General features: G+C 38.9%; 1 protein-coding gene across 1 annotated transcript in view; it reads right to left on the bottom strand.

Annotated features, from left to right (window-relative positions):
- Nucleotides 1-16,307, bottom strand: part of Tspan12 (tetraspanin 12) — a 91,641-nt gene extending 75,334 nt beyond the window's left edge. Inside the window, exon 1 of the mRNA XM_037203496.1 lies at nt 16,171-16,307. The gene's annotated coding sequence lies outside the window, so the exon portion shown is untranslated. The remainder of the gene's footprint in view (nt 1-16,170) is intronic.
- Nucleotides 16,308-17,874: the final 1,567 nt, after the last annotated feature.

Below are 17,874 nucleotides of genomic sequence, written 5' to 3'. Positions count from 1 at the left end.
AGATAAATAGATAGACAGACAGACAGACAGACAGACAGACAGACAGACAGATAGATAGATAGATAGATAGATAGATAGATAGATGAATGATAGATAGAACCTACATATATATATATATATATATATATATATATATATATATATATATGCACCGCTGTACACTTACTGTTCATATAAGCCAGAAGAAGGCATTAAATCCTCTGGCACTGGTGTTAAAGATGGTTGTGAGCCACCCTGGGGGTGTTGGCAATCAGACACAGGTCCTCTGTAAGAGCAGTCAGTGCTCTTAACTGCTAAGCCATCTACCCAGCCCCATTTTGAGCATCCCTAAGTCTCTGAAGAAAATTGCAGAGAGACTAAATTTGACCTATTATTTTTGAAGAGATAAAGTTCTAGAGTTACCTAATAGCTTATTTTCTTTCCTCTATAACGAAGGGGGCTCTGAGCCACCCTGTTGGACTATTTTATTTGCCAGCACCACATCCCTTACTGCCTCCTGAAAACTGTGGCACTTGGATCACCAGGGTCTGCAGGAGGGTAGAAGAGAAGTTAGTTCTGTTATGGAAAAGCTATTTAATGCATGTGCCCTATTTTGCTTGGTCAGGGCATACATTGGGCATTCCGAGTAGAAACACAAATGAGACCAATTCAAGAGCCAATACAAAGGTTTTGAGTCTTCTCGGCTTGCTTACGATGGCAAAACAACTTCCTTTATAATCTATGGATAGAAAAGATTATGGTCCACTAAAACTCATGCTTGGAGAAGCAGTGCTAAATGCATTTTCCCCAAATTTTCAGGTACTATGGTCCTGAGATATTTCAAATACATGCATATATATTAAAAATTGTGGCCAGGCTCACTTGCACATACTTTTAATCCCAGCACTCAGGAGGCAGAGGCAGGTAGATCTCTGAGTTCAAGACCAGCCTGGTCTACAGAACAAGTTCCAGGACTGCCAGAGCTACCCAGGGAAATCCTGTCTTGGAAAAACAAAAACAAAAACAAAACATTGTGTCTCAATACATAAATGGAGCATTTATTTGGACTTATAAGTAAGTCACTTGATAATAATTGTTTTGATTGTACATCTGAAGTATAAAGAGAGTCTCAAAAGTATTTCTGAAAATTTTTCTGTCAGAATTGATATTTAGTAAAATAATATATGATAATGATGATGATGATGATGATATAAGTGGAGATTGCCACTTGTATAATAAATATATGCTACATGTCATTGATTGAAGTTTTCAATTAGAATTTATGTCCACTTTTTCCAGAGACCATATTCTTCTAGCAAGCATTGATATAATCAAAATAATCATGAAAATAATTGTATTCTTCTGAACAACACGGTTCTACTCTAAGTACTTTCACTACCTAATCCTGCTCCAAAGGTTTGGAATGCCCATCCTAATTTGTTGAAGTCTGGACTATAAATATATTTAGTACTGTCCCTTAATGGATACATATTACAAATTCCAGAAACCACAAGAGTAGAAGAACAATATTATAACCATAGGACACAGCAGGCCACCAACCAGGTCCCAAATCATGATGCAGAGATTTATTATTAGTTATGAATGCTCGGCCTTATCTTAGCTCTTATTTTAATCTGTTTCTCCTTATCTATATTTTGCCTCAGGGCTTTTGACCTTTCCTTCTCTCTCTGTGTGAGTATGTATGTATGTACGTACGTACGTATGTTGTACTTTCCTATTTCTTGTGTCTGGTTGGCTGGAGGCTGCCTGGCTCCTGGCCCCCGGCATGTCCTTCTCTTTTTCCCTCTTCCTCCCCCTTCTTCTCTCATTCTTTCGTCTCCTCTTTTGAGTCTAGATTTCTCTTCCTACTATTGTCTCTGCCAACCAGCCCCACCCATCCCTCTTCTGCCTAACTATTGGCCGTTCAGCTTTTTATTAGCCCAATCAGGTGCCTCAGGCAGGCCAGATGAAACAAATGCAACACATCTTTGCATAATTAAACCAATGCAGCATAAACAAATGTAACACACCTTTACACAGTTAAAGTAATATTCAACAACAAGGTTTTTCTCTTTTCAGACTGCGAGGTTTTATACCCTTCTGTCTTTCAACAAGGCCGCCTTACCTCAGCATGCCTGCAGGCATCATTAAAGCAGATTTAGAGACAAGACTGAACTTGCTTTCCCACTGTTGAACTCTACCCCAGTGATGTTGCTTGGGGTGATGCTGGAAAATCATGACATTTTGCCTCCTTTCTTGCTCTGGTCCCTCAGTAGAAGAATATCTATTTATGGAGCTAACATGGGGCTTCTCCAACAAGGACAGCATTTCTTTTGTGAATGTTGTGTCATGACCAGAAAGCTTTGGAACTCCAATATACTCCTAAAGAAACTTTGAGTTTGAGTATTTCATTGGAACAAATTTCCTTTAAACTTTGAAGGCACCCGGAGTAGCAGACACCAAACCTTGTCAGTAATATTTAACTTTCACAGCTCAAACACAGAACATGTTGGTTCTCCCCTTTTCAAACTGAGTTCTCTGGAACTACGATCACCACCGTTAAGAAAAATCTTTTGCTCTAGAGTTTATTGCAAATCTCAGGTCACTACTATTGTGCACAGACATGGCTGTCTTCCAGGGGGTCAGTAAAGCCTTCAGAGGCATCTGGGATGAGGGGATGTGCTGGTTCCACCACATGCTCACAGTGGGACAGTCATAAGAAGATACTTGTCTTAGTCTTCCTTTCTATATTTAGTGTCTTCCTTTTGTCATCCTTAATTAGTCCATCCTTGTCAAAAACATATCCAAATAATTGTAAGAACTTGGGGTTTTTTTCTTACAAAAACAGAATCAGAGGTGCTGGATAAAAGCATGCCATTTTCTGTATTGTATGAGGAAATGGGCTTTTTACTGATGTAAATTCACCTTATTTTAAATGTATTCCCTTGTTTCCCTATTCTGTGCGATAAAGGGGGCTTTGGTGAGAAGTGATGGGCAGTGACCTGTCACCTGAGACTTCCCCTTTCCCACTCAGCACTAAAGAAAAGATTTGCCTTCTACTTAACCAACAGGTCTTTTCTTTAAAACTTGCTGAACTTGTTTTTTAACTAAGTAACACCAGTACAGACCATCACAGGGTTGCTTTAGATTTTCAACTCATTCAGGCCTTAGAAAAAGGAAAGAAAGAAAACAGAGCCAAACAAAAGACTCCAGGCTTTGAGGCCAAATAAGGAGAAGGAAGAAAAGCTTCTTAGTCTGCGAAATAATTATTTAAAAGCTATCATGGGCTTATTAAATTATTGCTTTCCAGTAAATGCCAACTAAAAAACAATCACTTACTAAACAGAGCTAGGATAGGCAAATTTCCAACGTGACCTTACTTTCTTTGATAACTGTACAAAGCATAGATAGAGGAGGCTTCATTTTCCATGATACACAGAGCATTACAAGTTTAGTAGTAGCATAGGCTCATTGGAATAACTCATATGATGTCTCCAAATTTTCTATACATTGTAAACATTCTAATTCTACTTAAAAAATGCCTTTCTGTGAATGTATCCATACAGTCAAAGAAGCATTGGTAGAATGTCAGATACGCACGGCCAAAGAATATTTCCTATAACAAAGTATTCTACTGAAGCTAAATAAATAGTCATCGGGTTACGACGCAGAAGAGAGAGCAGCTGTTTCTATTTAGGGTTTCATATATGTCTCTACTGTTCCCTTCCTACCCCGCAAAATTAACCCAGGATTAATTTCAAGAGCCCACTCACCCTGCGGGGCTCTGAGGGTAGAGAACAGCTGCATGGCTGAGCATTTTGTCTCTTCCAGCTGTTTGTCTTCTTTTCCTTTGGCTCCACAGTCACTCCATCCCATTGTATAGTCCTAATTAGTTCTCCGGCTTTAAATTACAGGTATTCTCTGACCCTAGCCTGGAACTCCAAACTCTTGTATCCAAACTCACACATCATCATAGGTTTAATGTATACAATGTATTTCCATGGTAGACTACCACACTGCTCATAAAGTAAGCGGTGAATAACCACCATTTATTCAAAATATTTTTTCCCAACTGGAAATCGAGTTTTAAATCCTCAGTCACTCTTATCCCTAGGTGTAGTCACTTGGGTGGTAAGTTCTACCAACTCTACTCCAGTAAGATGTTCAGTTGTTTCTCACTCTGTGTCTACTGCCATCAACCCAAGCAAATGCCTGCCATGCCCCTGGGGGACTGCTTCCACAGCCTGTGTCAATCTGTATTACCCTCACTAATCCACTCTCCCTAAAAAGGAGACCATAAACACACAGAGAAAAAGGTAATTTGCAAGCCTACACACTGAGATATATTCCTCATGCAGTTACAGTGAAATACAAACTCATCACCATGGTTCCTTGTGTAGGTGGGTGCTCACATTCACATTGTGTGTGTGTGTGTGTGTGTGTGTGTGTGTGTGTGTGTGTGTGTGTTGGTGCATGCACACGTGTGCACGTGCATTTGACTGTTAGAATGAGTGTGTGCCATAATGTGTATGTGAAGACAAGAGGACGACTTTGTAGAGTCAGTTCTTTCATGCCAACTTGATATGAATTCCGAACGTGAAACCAAGGTCCCAAGCAAGTGAGTGCCCTTGCCTGATGAACCATCATTCAAGCTCTTCCCTACAGTTATTCAACCTTGCTTGAACTTGTCATCAAACACATGTGCAGTCCTTTCTTGTCAATCACTTTCATTTTGTTTTGTTTTGTTTTGTTTTCTGAGGTAGGTTTCTCTGTGTTGTTTTGGTGCCTGCCCTGTCCCTGTAGACCAGACTGGCCTCGAACTCACAGAGATCTACCTGGCTCTGCCTCCCAAGTGCTGGGATTAAAGGCGTGCGCCACCACCGCCCAGCTTGTCAATCACTTTTTGTTTTTCAACTATATTGGTCTTTTTCTTTCCCTGGATCTTTGTATATATTGTGTCTTTTACCTGAAATAGTCCAACTTGTCCCCTTATCATTTCTGAGACTTCCTTTTAGATATCCTAAACTAGGTTCCAAGATTACATACTTAAAAATGGCTAGAAATTTAATCCAGGTGAACTAACTAAGCTGTTGAACGATTTATCCCACTTTATAAAAATAACCAGATAACAGATCTGGATATTTTATTTTTTAGTTATTTTTGCTAGATTATGCTAGTGCCCTATAGCTACAGGAATAGTGGCCATAGAAATGCTTTTATGATCCCCAAAATAAGACAGATCAGAAAATACAATTGAGCATGTGAATATATATATACACGTATGTGTGTGTGTGTGTGTGTGTGTGTTGTAGAAAATATAGGAATAATAAGTGACTCTAGAGAAGAAGCAGAACTAAGAGACTCAGAATGATTTAATAGTCTCATCAATTTCTGTATGTTTTTCAGGTTCCCTTACTAAAAGCATATATTTGACCTTATGAGAAAAACATAATAAAATTTAAATAGACCAAAATATATCTAGAGTCACAAAGGAAGTATGCTAAATTGAAACATTTGACCCTTTGGTATCAACTTGTAGCTATTTTACTGCTTTCAATTTTTTATTAATTTTTTTACTAATTTCATAGACTGTCATAGGAACTAGCAAAAAGCACTGTGCATCTGAGACTAGGACAACCAACCAAGGAGTTTGCTTTTTCTTGCATCATTCCTGACAAAAATGATCAAATCTTTGTCTATTAGATCTAAAGCCACCCAAAATAATACTTAAAACTAGTTTTCATTTTCCTATATTCTTAAAACTTATCATTCAAACAACCACATTTCACTCCATGGCCTTCTTAGGCTTAGAGCAATAATAAAAAATTCATTTAGTCCAACTTCAAAAGTCCCCACAGTTTATCACAGTCTCAACATTCTTTGAAAGTCCAAAGTTTCTTCTGAGACTCATGCCAATCTCTTAACCATAACCCCTGTAAAATCAAAATCAAAAAAGCAGATCACATACTTTCAGCATATGAAATGGATACAAAATATTCATTACCATTCCAATAGTGAGGAAAAGGAGCACAGTGAGGAAATACTGGACCAAAGCAAGACCCCAAACCAGCAGGGCAAACTCCAAATTCTGCATCTCCATATACTTGGTCATCAAGGAGAAGCACTATTTGAAAGGTTTAGAATGTGAGGCTTTGTGGGAGGAAGGATGTCACTGAGGGTGGACTTTGAGATTTCACAAAGCTCAAGCCCAGTGATTCCCTCCCTTCCTGCTGCCTGCAGATCCAGATGTAGGGCGCTCAGCACTTTTCCAGCACCACGTCTGCCTGAACGCTGCCATGCTCCCCACCCTGGTGACAATGGGCTGAACTTCTGCCAATTAAAATCTTTCCTTTATAAGAAAAAAAAAAAAACTCACCATGAAGAATAACACACTTCCTTGTGAATAGCCATGTACTCGAAGCATTTGATTTTTTTCCATGAATGTGAATATTCCCTAGCCCTATCTCTAACTTGTACTTGAAATTGCTACAAGTAAATCCAGTTTTCTGCTGACAACCCACTGGCATTTCCAACACAGTATACAAAAATCGAAACTTCCCACAGCCCCAGGATAGTTACATGCCCTTCACCAATGCTCACAGAACGCATTACATCAACCCCTTGGACAGGCAAATTATACTTTACAATGATCTTTTTCATCTATATTTGTCATTAGCCAGCAAGCTTTTTAAATATAATTTCCATTGCTCATCCTCGAATGGATTAGCATTATTCTAGAAACAGTCTCAAAACATTTTTCAAACTAAAATAATTAACTTCTCTAAAATAATAACTAAAAATGTTTTACTCAACCCAAGTCTGTATTATCATAAGATATGTAATTAACACTTGAAAAAAATGTAATCAATCAAAATATATTTTATAATTAAAACCTTTAGTTTCATCTGGGCTAGTCTGGGGAAAAAACCATGAAGCAATGTGGAGGCCCACAAAGGCTTCCTAGTGAGATCTGAGCTTGCTTTACCCAGCAGGGCTGCATTAGAGGATTGCTTGACCATGTGCATGGTTACTAGGTGATTGGAAGGGTCTACACTTGGCTGAGCTAGGGGGAGGTCATTTGCTCCACCTCTTGGCATTCCTATAAATAGCACATTAGACGAGACAGGAGGGGGAGGTGGATAATGATCTAGGCCCTCCCGAGGCTATCCTGTGTTTCTGTTTCTCTCCCCTCTATCCTTCTACCTCTGTATTTCTACCTAACGCTCTTATCCCTCTCTCCTCAAGGGTTCCCTGTCATAAAAAAGTGGGAGCTGGTCTCCCACAAAGCAGTTTGTCAGAAGGAATTTTTGACTGGCACACCTGACTGAAGATATCAGCCAAATAGATTTGGAATGATGGTTAAGCATTTTATTTCAGCTCTCTTGGTGGAATTGGTATCAGTTTTCTTCTGGTATTCATTAGATCACATCTCTATTATTTCATATAAAAGGAGTCTTTATATATCCAAAGAACTCACAGAAAACTAGTTAATGTCCACAAGTCTGCCATGCAGGACGAATTGTTTTCCTTTTTATGTAGCTGTTTTTTGTTTTCTTTTGTTTTTTTGTTGTTGTTCTTTTGGTTTTTCGAGACAGGGTTTCTCTGTGTAGCTTTGTGCCTTCCCTGGAACTCACGTTGGAGACCAGCCTGGCCTCAAACTCACAGAGATCTGCCTGCCTCTGCCTCCCGAGTGCTGAGATTAAAGGCATGCGCCACCACCACCCGACTTATGTAGCTGTTTTTAAAAATCCGCACACTCTGTTTCAGAGTCTTGACATCCAGAATCTTGTCAGCATCTTGGACCCCCACACCTCAACTCTAGACCATCTTGTTTGTTATTTGAATACAGGCTAGAGTTGCGGCTTGATATAAAATGTCATATCAGAATTATGCCAGTCACAACAGTATATGAAAGATAATTTTTTTACAAGTTCCATAAAGAGTTCAAATTCTGTTCATTTAGTTCCAATGATCATGAGGATAGAGGGGAGGTAGACAAGCGTTCAATGGTCATGGGACCAAAATACCTGGGAACATAGTTGATGAAGGGAAGAAATCCTAAAGAATTAAGTAAACATCCCCAAAAGGCCATGTGGATAATTATTGGGCTTACAGACTTTTCTGACTGTAATGAGTATGAGCTCTCTGGGAGTTTGTGTGGGCCTCCTACCCCATGAAATCTGAAGTCAGGGCTCCAGCATGATATCATTTATACTATGCAGCTCATCACCTAACTTTGCACAAGAGGCTTTGGAGCCTCTGTCTGGCAGCCAGCCATGATTCACTGCACCAGAGTGCTGTCAAGGCAGCTGGTTCTGCGCACACACACACACACACACACACACACACACACACACACATTCCTCTGCAATAAATTAACCCTTACTCATCTCAGTTTATATACACTCATCAGAATCATGTCTGAACTAGGGATGTGGTTCAGTGGTTCACATCTTTCTAGCATGCTAGATGCTCTGGTGTGAAAACAAAAACAAATGTCATCTGTTATCCATTGAGTCAGCTGTGAGACAAGCTTTTTGATGTAATACTTTAAAACTTTACTACACCACTATAATGTGTTATCACCCAATTAGAAAAGTAGGAGTTTAAAGATTCTTATCTTGTTCAAGTTCTGAAAATGAGCATAAGGTTCACCTGGAATTCACAAGGTCTGCTTGTTCATATCTAGTCATCTATCCATACATCATGCTAGGCCCACAGACATGGCAAAACCTTCTAAATGTCTTAGAAGGCCATTAAGAAGTTAGGTCAATTATATTAATAAAGGTAAAAGTCATCTTCATTATTACCAAAGTTGACTTGCTTGGGAACTTTTGGAATATGTAATTATCACTGAAAGTAAATGTGGGTTTTAAATATGATTTGTGTGTTGTGTGTGTGTGTGTGTGTGTGTGTGTGTGTGTGTGTGTGTGTGTGTGCGCGCGCGCACGCGCGCGCGCGCACGCACTCAAATGTGCCTGTATCAGTTAATGTGCCCAAGTACATGTGCCTATGGAGACCAGAAAAAGGTACTGGATTCCCTTGGATTGGAGTTAGAGATTGTTGTGAGCTGCCAGGTGAGTTTTGGGAACTGAACATGGGACTTCTCCAAGATCAGTAAGTGCTCTTAACCCACAAGTCATTTCTTATAGCAAACATGTATACATTAATGGAAAATTTATATTGTATTTTGATTCCCTTGAACCTTTCTAAAATAAAGTCTACATCTTCCTAGACATGAAAAAATGCATTTTGAAGCTCACTGTGATACCTAACACTAGGGAGGTTAGTGTAGAAAGATCACGAGTGTGAGAACAATCTAATAGTAGTTCCCAACATTGCTAATGCTGGGACCCTTTACCACGGTTCCTCATGTTGTTGTGACCTCCAACCACAAAATTATTTCATTGCTACTTCACTGTAGCAATTTTGCTATTGTTATGAATTTTAATGTAAATATCTGATGTGCAGGACATCTGATATGTGGGTCATGACCCACATGCTGAGAACCATTGGTCTAGACTGAATAGCAAGACACTGTTACAAAAGCCTACCATTGACAATAACCTTTTCCACAAAGAAAAACTCACAAAATTCTCTCTCTCTCTCTCTCTCTCTCTCTCTCTCTGTGTGTGTGTGTGGTGTATGGCATGCGTGTGCACAGGTGTGTGTAGGTACACATTATGTGGAGGCCAGAAGGAAATGTTGGCTGCACTCCTCTATCTCGCTCCACTTTGTTTTCTTTCTTTTTTATTATTATAAAGTTTTTTCATTTATTTTTACCTCCCAACTGTAGTTTCCCCCTCCCTCCTCTCCTCCTTCCTCCCGCCTCCCCTCTGTCCTCCCATCCACTTCTCCTCTGTTTCTGTTCAGAAAGGGGCAGGCCTCCCATGGACGTCAACAGAGAATGGCATATCATGTTGAGGTGGGACTAAGCGCTTCCCTTTGTATTAAGGTTGAGCAAGGCAACCCAGTATGGAGAATAGGTTCTCAAAAGCCAGCTCAAGCATGAGGGACAGGCTCACATCCTACTGCTAGGAGTCCCACCAATAGGTGAAGAGAGGGAGGAAGGACTGTATGAGCCAGTGGGGGTCAAAGTCATCACAAGCGAGCCCACAGAAACAACTAACCAGGGCTCATAGGAGCTCACAGGCTCTGGACCGACAGCTAGGAAGTCTTCATGGGACCGACCTAGGCCCTCTACATATGTGTCACAGTTGTGTAGTTTGGTCTATTTGTGGGAATCCACTTTGTTTCATAGACAGGATCTCTCACTGAACCTAGGATTCACTCAATAGCTAGGCCAGCTGGCCAGTGGACTCCAAGGATCCCCTTTACCTCAGCCCTTCTTATCTGGGTTTATAGATGGCACCAGCTTTCACATGGGTGCTGGGTATCCAAACTCAAGCCGAGCTCTTTATGCACTGAGCCATCTCCCCACACCATAATATTCCAAGCTTCTCAATAATTGGAGGATAGCCCTAAGACAAGACTGTATCTTGTCTATGACATGAAAACATTGTGAGCCCTTTAAATTGATTATAGTACGTTGTAATAAGAACTTCAAAACTAAAAAGAGAAAATGCTGACATGACTCATATATATTATAAATGAATCATATCACTATCCAATTTCAAGTCAGTTTATAGTCTATTAACTTTCAACCAAATAACCATATCTCTGATTTTGATTTTATTTTTCCCAGTTCTTGAGGTAAGTAAATATAATTTACACCTCAGGATGAACATATTTGAATGTAAAGAAATCATACATTTTTCTCTCAGTAGTCAAATAATGAAACTCTTCCTGATATTAAAAGCATATCAGATAAAGTGATAAAGCATATAACTTTACCTGTTTGGCATAAAAATGTCAAGATTATCTTGTGGCTTGACCTTTGTCTTATGGAAGATACATATTAACCAGGCTCAGGTTAATAAAAAGAGAAGTATCAAATCAAATGGCTATTTGTTAATTCACAAGGAGTAATATAAATACCAAAGAGACCAGATACTTAAAATCTGCTGCACACGTTATTTTCCTAGAAATAAGCCTCATAAAATCTAAGGTTACCATTCTAGGGCTTCTTGATAACATGGGATCAAAAGAAGAGAAGGTAAGAAATGATTGGGTAATTAATGACATCAACCTGAGATAACTTATGTCAGGATTGAAAGGAGCCAGATAGGTAATACCCCTTCCTTCTCAGCAAGTTCTGGATACACTAGAAAGCAAATATGGAGTCAAGTAGATGAAGCTCACAATACCCGCTTTATTACTGATGAAGAATGGATAAAAGACAAAGCTTTGGCTATGAAAAGAAGTGAAGTTGATAATCCTTTCCCAATGCATTAAACTAAATATTACTAGTGTAATTGTTCAATCTCATCTACTACCTCCAAAGCTAGGCCCCTGAACACAAGGGAGCAGAGAAGATCGAAACGTCTGTGTCCATCCTGTGGGGAGGTTGGCTTCTAGATATGGGGGGGAGGGGTGCCAGGAAGGGAAGAGGGAAGGATGGAGACAGGGAGAGGAGGAAAGAAGTAGAAAGAGAGGAGGGAAGCAGGGAAGGAGGAAGAAAGAGAGTGAGTTCTGCTAAGGGACCAGGGAGAAGCTGTGCACTGCTTATTGCCACATGAATAAGATGGATGCTGCTTGTATATGCACGCCACTGGGGTTCTCTTCTTCCCATGTTTCTACAGTGAGTTCCTCCCTTTTCTCATCTGCAGTGTTTTCAGGTTCCATTAATACTTTATCTCAAACTGATGTCAAGTGTAGTGGGCCTAGAAGCTGCTCAGCTTCTTTTTTGTCTCTTCTAGGATCCATTGTCTGTTTCTCAAATCCCCTCAGTTCCAAAATCAGGAGTGGAAACTCCCTCCAAGTGCCCCGACAAAGTCACAGTAGAAGTACTAAGAGGCTTACTGCAGAGAATAATCAGAGGAGAGAGAAGATATGGTGTACTACTCATCAGCCAGGACTTCATTATAAATGCTCTAGCTGCTGGTTCAAGGCTTTTCCTTACATCTGTCCTACCTGCTCCTGTGTCCTCATCATTGCTAGAACATGCTCTAACTGGGAGGGGATACTGGATACAAGAAATGAAATTACATTTTTGTTACTAAAATTATTTCATTTAAAGTTTGACTTTTATGTATTTCTTCCATTTATTTCTTTACTTGTCAGCAGAAATTGCAAAAAAAAAATGTTTTATTATTGAACTGGTTTTGAAACATCTATTTCAATATTACCTACTGGTCTCCTAAATCTACCCACTGTGGAACCAGTAATTCCTGGATAAAGATAACAAGCAATTTCTAGGCAACTACAGAGGAAGGCTAGAGCACACCAATTGGTTGTCCAGTGCCAAATGGTCAGCCCTGAAAACAAATATACAAATAACATTATATGGACTGAACAGGTTATATTTCAGAATATATAGGTATATACATATGTACATACAGTAATTCATGAACAAAGACCCCATGAATGTAAAGGAGATTAGGAAGGTGTATATGGGAGGGTTTGGAGTGAAGACAGGAAATAGTGAAATGCTGCAATTAAATTATAATCTCAAAGAAAGGTAACAAGCAGATTAGCTAAACTAATGGACAATGAAGAAAAAAAGGATCACTATTTTAGTTTCCATTCAGCACCAATTCCTTCTTAACATTGACCCTATTATGAGATCCCAACATAACAATGACAAAAATGGCCATGTATGACATTGTCTCCATATGAAGGCCCGCTGAAAACTACTTCTAAAGAGAAAATTATGTCACATAAAACACAATTCCATTATCACTTAGGTTTATGAAAGCCATAACAAGAGAGAGTTACATATTTTTCAAAACTCAACATCACTTTTAACAAATCACTAACAAATACTGTGTTTCGTCTACTCTAACTTCCTATTGATCTACTGATAGTGTTATTCTTTAATATTTGTCTGATTGTTTTGAGACAGATTTTTGTGTATCTGAGGCTGGCTTTGAACTTGCTATGTAACTGAAAATGACCATGACTGTCTGATCCTCTGGCTTCTGTCATCTCCTCTTCCAATTGCTGACGTTACATGTGTTTTCTACCATATTCGGATCATGCAGTGCTAGGATCCAATCTGGGGCTTCCTGCAGACTAGGCAAGGACTCTATCAATCAAGCTGTGTCTCCAGCTCACTTCCTAGTAAGTATTGCATAGAACATTAGTTTATGTTCCGTTAGGGAACATGAAACTTTGTCAGTTAAAATATGACAATCTCATGTGACTTGGTTTATTTGCTTGCTTCCCTGCGAGTTTTAGAAGTACTGGGAAACAAACCCACAGACAGGTGCATGCTGGGCTACTACTCCACAATTAACCTGTGTTCCCAAGTAATTTGTTTATGCTTGTTTGTTTTTTATTTATTTACTTATTTATTTATGTGGATAAGTGTTTTGCCAGCAAGCATATATGTATGCCATATAAACGCGTGGTGCCCAGAAGGTCAAAAGGAGATGTCAGAATCCCCGGATCTGAAGCTATGTGTGGTTATCAGTCACTATGTAGCTAATGGGAACCAAAGTTGGTTCCTCTGCAAGAGAAGCAAGTGCTCTTAAGCACTGAACCATCTGCCTGATTCTGTGATGACCTTCTTAAAGATGGGGGTTAAGACTTACCATCGTATGCTAACTAAAGGTCCTCCCAGATTAATTTTGGTCAGATTCTACCATGTCTCTCTACTGTCTACAGCAAATAGAAAACAAAGCACTTAAAGTAGTCCAAGTAGTATTTCTCACTTGGAGTTTAACTATATTCAGCCACTTTTTGACCTGACGTCATTGGCATTGATGCTGTTCCACACACCTTGTCTCTGTACCACCAATGACATTGAGGCTGCAGCATTTCCAAGAAAAGATCCAAGGTTTTCTTCCAAACCATACATCTTTTCTTCAGATTTGATAATTGCACATCCTAGCTCCTAATGAAACACATCAGAAACATGGCTATATCCAGCAGCAGAAGTTACAGTCTTCCCTCCAAATGCTCCTGGAATGGTTTGCTGATTAACAAACACATTTATGGCTATATGTTGCCTTCAATACTAGTGGTGATAACAAGCTTCTGTGGGCAATAAAATACAAATCTATTCTGTCAAACCAACATTAGAAAATGCAACTGATTGTAATTTAATCATGTTAAATATGAAAAAAATGTATCTTAGAATTGATAAGTATGAGGCTCTTACTTTTTATAGGCATTGCCCAACATTGTCAAGCCAATGTGTGCTCAGAACGTCTAACTGTATGTTCAATCACCTGTTCTTAGTTAAGGTAGCCAAATCATATTGGAAGGCATGCTACACATAGGAAATAAAAATGTGGGGTACCTGATTAAATTTGAGTGGTGGATAAACCATCTTCTTTTCTATGTAGTATGTCCAAGAGGGACTGATGGAAATAAAGTATTCGTTGCTAATTCAAAATTCAAATTTAATTGGTCATCCTGGACTTGTTTCTGGCAACATTAAGTATAGGTCAGAAGTGTTATAATCTTGATTTAAAGTCATTACAAGTCTAGTGTTATCTTGAAATAATGATTTGGTATAAGAATAGAATATATTTCCAATTTCCATAAAAATCATCAAAATGCTAACTGCAGATGTTTCAAAATGGTGAAATTCAAAATAGTTAAAGTGAATTTGGACTGGATTATGCTTGGGGTTTTTCTCCTGTGTTAATGTTCTTCTATTATCAGTGTAATGAGAAAATCAATAAAGCTATTTTCATTAAAAAGGAGATATAAATTATACATATAAAAAGTTATTAAAAGAAATTGTGTGTGCAACCTACATTTTCAGATTTCTTATTATTAAACTGAGTTCCTTCATACTTATTTTCTCTAGTTTATGAAATGGGCTGAAGCTGTAGCTCAGTGAAAGAGCACCCAATCTAGATTCAGTCCTCAGTGCATGCACACACACACACACACACACACACACACACACACACACACACACACCCTGATATGTGTTGGACAGGTGCAGATGCATTCCTGGTGCCAAAATCTTTATTATTTTTCTTTTATTGCTGTAACAAACTACCACTTCCATGTAGCTGCCAAAGATCTGAACAGAGTATCTTTGTGTAGTGGTCATGTTTTTGGTCATAGATGCATCTAAGATATCATTACATAATTGTGTTTTTGTCTATAACCAATTTTCTTCTAATTTTTAAAGATACCAAAACTTATTTTTAAAACATGAAGACATACTGTCAAGTATAAGCATTATTCAAAAATAAATTTTAAGTGAAATACAGAAGATATTGTTTATTGAAAATAAATAAAATTATTTTATTGGAAATAAAAAACAGTTGAAAAGTAGGTACTTTAAAATTTTTATTAAAGAAAATGTAATCTGGTAAATACTGAAAACTCAGACTTTGGAGATAACTTAGGCCTTTTTAAACATAAGGATTTTTGAAACAAACATTAGAAAAGGTTAAAGTAAGATGATGATTTCACATATCATGTGTATTTGTTCACAAGAAATTCTACAGGGTGAAATAAGTGAGGGTGGAAACCGGTTACTGTATCCCACCCAGCCCCCTCCCTATGTCATCTCTTACCTTTGTTAAAATCCAATCCAACAGGGATTTATTCCTTTAGATTTAAATTCTGTACTAAAATGGCAAAGCACAGAATAAAGAAAAAACTAGATATGAGAAGACACCTTGCCTTGCAGCCATTAAAAACTAAGATAAAATTTGACATTTGGAGGGGAGATATGCCTCAGACACAAGTTACCAGGAGCAAGTAGTTGGTCATTGAGATAGAAAGTACAATGTGTTTTATTTTCTATTTCAAACACACCATCCCCTACCAACACAAACACGAGCCGTTCCAACCAGCTACTGAAAAAAAAAAAATCAAATGTATGTCATTGAAGCATTTCTATTAAATTAAAAAAAATCATTGTCCTGAGCATCAGAGAGATTGACAAAGGACCTTTTATGAAATAACGTGAGCGTAAGATGTAATTTTAAAGGAAGGAAATAGGTACATGCAGGCGATTATGAACCATCGATCATATTTATGACTCATGTTTTATAACTTTCCCTGCAGTGCCCATTGTTTATTTATATGAATCTTTAAAACCCTGAAATTAATGTCAACCGCCCTATGAAAATACTACAAAACAAGGACATTACTTACAAACGACGTGTGCCTCTCCCAGCAGTTTCAAAGCTGTATATCACTCGGCGGTGTATTTCACGTTAAGCAGCCTCATCTGCTTTCATCTCTGTGCTATGTATAGCATGCTGAACTGTCTTCCAAAGATCAAAGAGAAGCTGGCTCTGCTCTATTTACAAAGGCAAATTTAATGGGTAACCAAGGTGCTTATTTTACGAAACTGACTGGTCCCTTTGAACTACTATCTCCACTGATCCATAGACCATGCTCTAAATGCAGAGGCTCTCTTGAATCTGGAAAATGTTCTTAGCTTAATTGGTGTCCTCTCTTTGAACTACATGCCATGGTTTTACTGGGCTGGAAGTACACACAGAGGTTCCTGACGGCCTCATGAGTGCTAAAGGACTTTGGAACAGCAGAGCAAACAAAACAAAATAGGACTATGAAATTGAAAATATTTATCTCAATATTAGTAAAGGAACTACATGATGCAGTATCAGTGTCTCATCCAAAACTGGGACACTGATCCAACCTTGATATGAGTTACAACCTTCACTGCTCCCCAGGGAAGTAATATATTTGTTTTGTGTGTTGCATTAATGTGAATGTAAAAGTGAATGTATGTGAAGCAACAAGATACAAAAGAAAGAAGATTTGGGGGATGTGTATCCCAACAGCTTGTTAAAGGGGAACATGAGTTTGTCTCAGATGTCCATGTCTTCCAGAATCTTACATTCTCATCTTCAAAAAGGGAAATTGCCTTTTAGGGGCAAACAAGACTGCTTGTCAGTATCCGTAACTCTCCTCCTATGAGCTGTGCATTCTCTTCCTTTTCGAGTTTATGCATTTGTTTGAGCCATGAGTGATGAATAGAAGTAACATATCAGTTCTGGAAGATGCATTGGCTTGGGAGAGTTTGCAACTACTCTTCATTTCTGGAACAATCTAAGAAGTGTGTGTTAGCATGATGAGTACACAGCTATAGTGCTATGGATGGCCAATGTCTCTGAGAATCGCCTACTCTATCAGCCTTGCTGTTTTAAACCACTGAACTGTGTCATCACAGGATGACCCGTCTAATCCAATGGAACGTCTTGTGCAATCAATGCGAAGATTTGATGAGATAGTGCAAACACTTGGGAGCTGATAAGTCAGTGCTGACTCTTTGCTTTTTCCCCCTCTTTAAACTTGGGCATTTAAAAAAGTGAATATGCTATTTTAAGCTTACAGTGATATATAATTAATGAAGCCATCCCCTCCTCCTGTGGTGGTATTGTGTTCCCCAAAATATTGTGCACCCTAATAAACTTATCTGGGGTCAGAGAACAGAACAGCCACTAGATACAGAGGCTAGAAAATGGTGGCACTCACACCTTTAATCCTAGCATTCCAGAGGCAGAAATCTGTCTGGATCTCCTTGAGTTCAAGGCCACACTGGACATAACCAGGCATGGTGACTCACGCTTTTAATCCCAGGAAGTGAGCCTTTAATCTGCAGAAAGCAGAAAGGTATATAAGGCGTGAGGACCAGGAACTAGTACAGGTTAAGCTTTCAGGCTTCCGAGAAGCAGTTCAGCTGAGATCCATTCCGCATGAGGACACAGAGGCTTCCAGTCTGAGGAAACAGGATCAGCTGAGGAATTGGCAGAGTGAGGTGGCTGTGGTTTGTTCTGCTTCTCTGATCTTCCAGCATTCACCCCAATACCTGCTTCAGGTTTGATTTTA

The sequence above is a fragment of the Peromyscus leucopus genome, chromosome 3, assembly GCF_004664715.2.
Source record: "Peromyscus leucopus breed LL Stock chromosome 3, UCI_PerLeu_2.1, whole genome shotgun sequence".
In the NCBI taxonomy this organism is placed as follows: Eukaryota; Metazoa; Chordata; class Mammalia; order Rodentia; family Cricetidae; genus Peromyscus; species Peromyscus leucopus.
This window is presented reverse-complemented; position numbering and strand designations above follow the sequence as displayed.